Here is a 4,701-nt window from a genome sequence, read left to right on the forward strand (position 1 = left end):
ATGAAATGTTCAGTAGCCCATTAAATGATAATGTTTGACCCTTTTATTACATTTTCTAGAGCCGCCTCTACTCAGAAATGTAGGAGTTAATTAGCATGTAGCAGGGTTGATGTGTGTGTGGTCATGGGAAATTGTTATATAAATGCCACAAATTATATTTAATTTATGAAACAATTTGAAAATGAAATGTTCAGTAGCCCATTAAATGATGTTTGACACTTTTATTACATTTTTAAAGGTTTGTAGTGAAGGAGATGAGAATATTACGTGGTTAACGTAAAAATGGGCTTTTGCACTTGAATTATGTCAAAATGTAAAAGTCAATGTGAATTGTACTGCATTACAGTAGGTTTGGATTATAAGAAATGTACAAGGCACTTAAAATTTGAGAAACCAGTCAATGAGAGAAAAACATGAGAAAGACTTAACCATCGACAATCCCTGACTGTTGTGCATCAGTTATGTGTAGCAGCAGCTATCTTCCTGTTCCCCACTGAGTGTAAACTGATGCCCATTTCTGCCACATTTTGTAATGTTATTCTGATGTAATGGGTGTAATCTTAATATGTCATTACTTGTTTGTTACGTGCCATTTTATTAACTCCATCTGCATGTGTGGTATGTGCTCTGACTATTTAAGAACCTAAACCAATTTGCTGGAGCTCCTTAATACTATAAAAACATAATTTTATTGTACAGGCCTCCTGATGACTGACCGGGACTGGATGGAAATGTTTGGTTGAAGCATGCGACGTATACCTTAAAATCACTAATGAATGAATGTCTGATTCGGATGTGTTGTCACTGCTTCTATTAATACCTTGTATACTGATATATAATTTGCCTTTGTTTTTGCTTGGTTTTAATAGTTGCTTTGATTCAATGGCAATCAACAAACATATGATTTTTTTTAAGGATGTCAATATGGTTTTAGCTTTTTGTCTTTACTAGGTTGTTGTTATAATTGTTGGAGCTTGTACTGCATAACAAATTTCCGTGTCTACGGACAATAAAGTGCTATCTACAGTATCTATAGCTGTGAAAGAGCAACAAGATGAGGAAAGGTATACATGTGTACTGATTTATAATGGACTTTTACTTCCTATTATGCTGTGCAGGTGTACATATGTTTGTTTTTGTTGTATATTTTGTAAATGAGACTTCTCTGTGTATGTTCTGTATATCATTGTGTTTGTTGATGTCAGGTTAGTGATTTTTGTCTTTATAGGTTTCCACAAAGAAATCTGACTGAAATAACAATAAAAACAAGAACAAGTACATTTAAGCATGTTGCCCTTTTGTGTGAGCAATAAGCTATCAATTAGGCTACACAGTTCATTACTGCAGCCAGGGGCAATACAGTATGACCCCCCCAGACTTCTTTCTTTCCGTTTCCCCAGCCATATGTCTGCTAGTCTCCGACTCTTTGTATGTTGTTCCTAAGGCTGCGCTGCTAGTGCTAGTTAGCCGCGGAGTAGCTTACCATGCCAGTGACATAGTAGATTGTGGAATTCCAACATGGCGGCACCCATGTAACAACAATTTCAACATGCCATTTTATCCCTTTTAACAAATTCACCCATTTTCATAATTGTACCAGTGAGAAGAAATAAAATACATCTGTTATATCACCATTATTCAAATTCCAGTTCATCTTTAAGGCAGCTCCTTTGTTTCCTGTCTTACATTATTGGACAAACTGATTAATCCACTTGAGTTTAACCATTGTGACTCAGACACGTTGAGTCTGATGGCTCATCGCTTTTTAACATATTTAAAAAGGACTCCTGTGGAGTTGGGTGGCTTTTTGGCAGCTTAACCTGATCTGCCCCTGAAATATATTCAACAGTAGCCCTTTAAAATTTACCATCTGACCACTTTGCTAAAACAGGATCTCCTGATCTAGGATCTTGCAGCTGCACAGGAGCCTCATCCCTTGCCAAAATGTCAGATTCTTTAAAGATTTTGCCGGTATAACCATCCTCCCATCTGCCAAATGCAACACATCCTGAGAGAGAGAGAGAGAGAGAGAGAGAGAGAGAGAGAGAGAATGTTTTATTTCTATTTGGCCACAACAATTTAGACTGGTATTTTTAGACATAATTTGGACCGTAACGTTATGATTATTACACCCCTACATACCTTAATACTTACCAGATTGCTCATTTGGGGAAGGGGAGCTCAGGTCCTTCATTTTCTGAGTGGGAACTCATAGCCTCTTTTTTGCCGGCACTTTGTTTTTCTCCATCCTGTTAATGAAAAAAATAAATTTTAGATCATTAGCGATAAATATAATATAAATAGACACTATTTTAACCTGATTCACTTAATTTCTTTGAGGCAAGAATGGTATCAAAATGAGCAAAAATCAAATCAAATTATTTTCCTAATTGGTTGTTAGTTTTATAACCTATAAAACCACCAAGATTAAAATAATTTAAAGATCGTGAACCATGATAGCATCCCTATTCTTGGGTGAGCTTTGCAGAAAATCTGCTCACAATATATGGACTCATGACACAATATGTTATGAACTTGCAGGTCTGAAATTTCATGAAATATTTAATGTAGAGCAAAAATAGGAGGGCGACTCCAGTCAACTAAGTCAAATTTAAATTTTATCAAATCGTGACCTTCGTCTTTTTTAAAAATCAAAAGTCAAATCAAATCATGGTTTTTAAGAATTGCCACACCCTAGAATTTCAGTCAAAGAAACTGAATAAATAAATGAACAGCTGGTAACACGTAGGCTAATCAATATTTCAATTAGATATTTAATTTCACAAGTGTAACTTAACATTACTGTACATCACTGGTTCTCAAACTGTTTTCATTTCAAGGACCCCAAGTTTGATATGCAAGGTAGAACCTAACATTAGCTGGTTAACGATAGCCGTTAGCTAACGTTCACTTAGCCAACCATCCCATTTTCGACGGTCTGTATAAAAATAATAGTAATAGTTTGGAGTTTCTTTGGCAATTCCTTATTGGACCGACTCCTAATCCCCAACTTCCAGTGGACCACTCCGTCGCCACAACTGTTACTATTTCACCTTAAGATAATGTCAAAAGAATTTTATTCTTACCTTTTCATCGTGGCAGGGGCAAAAGCCAACACTTGCAGCAGCAGTGACCAACGGACACTTCTCAACCTCCAGCGAAATTACTAATCCCACTATGGTAGCGCCAAGACCCGCCCTACAATCACTACTATTGGCCATTATTTGTTCAGGTCCTGTCAATTGACCAATCGACTATCCTAACCTGAGTTTGCCTCCACCAGAACGTCTCCCGCGCGGGCAACGTTCAAGCTTCTTCTTCTTCTTCTTCTTCTGCTTCTTCTTCTTCTTTTTTGGCGGTTAGCTAGTGCACTGCCCGTTGTGCAGTGTGGGGCAAAAATGGCTCGAGTTTGGAAGAAACAGCAAAGCTCTCTGTAAAGGATAACGGTAAGTAGTAAGTGGTTTTATCACACATGAGTTAGGATTCTTGGAGTAACGTCACCGCTTTGCGAATGCCACATTCAAGGGGCTACCAGTAGCTATGCTACTTAGCTACACCTAGCTAGCTAACACTAGGCCTAAATGTTTGTCTACTAAGGCAGAACGCTATTCTTTATTAAAATATATACAACTCACTATATATATCTATGGTTACAAATCTCCTAGACTTCAGACTCTCCAGAAATGTCAAAACATACAAGAAATACACATATCTCAAATAATACTTGTGGAATTATTTGGCACAAAACATGTCTTTGTGACCACAATGAAACTCTTGTATTCATTCAGTGGTGATCATAAGCCTAGCTTTATTTGTTCTTGATCATTTATATTCATGCCGCTACATAATTAATAGATTATTTATATAAATTATACGTCTTGATATTTTTATGAGTTAGTAATACAAATAACTTACTTTAAATTTAGATTTTGGTGATCAATTGATCATCAATGATCAATACTTTTGGTTCTTAAAGAATATGATGTTAATAATTATTTTGTAGTTTGACTTAACATTTTGAAATTGTGGTACATAACATACATAACCGAGTATTAATAAAACAGCTCTATACTATTTCTGATACCAGTCATTGCTATTATTGTTAAAATGACCGTAGTCTCCCTGTTTCCCCCTGCTGTTCAGTAAACAGAAAATGCATTTTTGGGATAATAATTGTATCCATTTAGGAGAGAAAATTCATGCAGAATGAAGAATAAACAAATGGAAGTGATAAAATAAGAGAAACTTTATCTATTGTAGGGGGAAATCAAAATGGTACAAAGAAATCAGAGAAAATTGGAAGTTGAAAATTGACACTTTCTAGGAAATGTATTTCTGTTTACTAAAGAGCTGATTAGATGGAAACCTCTGTTACTGAATAAATGTTTCATCATAATATAGGGTTTTACTTTTACAAAAAGTTCCACTGCATAATCCTTCAACTTGGATCTGTATTTATATAGTATTGGAGTGTCAAAATGACCAGACGAAAACCTGGAAAACGATGGAGAAGAACTGGTAATGAAGAAAACCCAAAAAAACAACCAAGACGGGCTGCACAATTGGTGAGTATCCTGGCATAGCCGTGTTGCAGTAAACTTGCAGCAGATATGATATTTAATGCCTTATTCCCCCCCCCCTGCAGTCATCCCTCTCTGCAGCCACCAGTGTTCATGTGGAGACTGATCAGCAATATTTAGG

At 36.2% G+C, this 4,701-nt stretch overlaps 1 long non-coding RNA gene across 1 annotated transcript in view; it reads right to left on the reverse strand.

Moving 5' to 3' along the window:
- The window catches only part of LOC116700709 (uncharacterized), a 6,256-nt gene extending 2,765 nt beyond the window's left edge, over positions 1-3,491 (reverse strand). The window contains exons 1-3 of the long non-coding RNA XR_004334712.1: positions 3,087-3,491; positions 2,155-2,249; positions 1,868-2,008 (exon numbers count right to left, since the gene is read on the reverse strand). This is a non-coding gene — a long non-coding RNA (uncharacterized LOC116700709). The remainder of the gene's footprint in view (positions 1-1,867; positions 2,009-2,154; positions 2,250-3,086) is intronic.
- Positions 3,492-4,701: the final 1,210 nt, after the last annotated feature.

This window comes from Etheostoma spectabile, chromosome 13, assembly GCF_008692095.1.
Source record: "Etheostoma spectabile isolate EspeVRDwgs_2016 chromosome 13, UIUC_Espe_1.0, whole genome shotgun sequence".
NCBI classification, from domain to species: domain Eukaryota; kingdom Metazoa; phylum Chordata; class Actinopteri; order Perciformes; family Percidae; genus Etheostoma; species Etheostoma spectabile.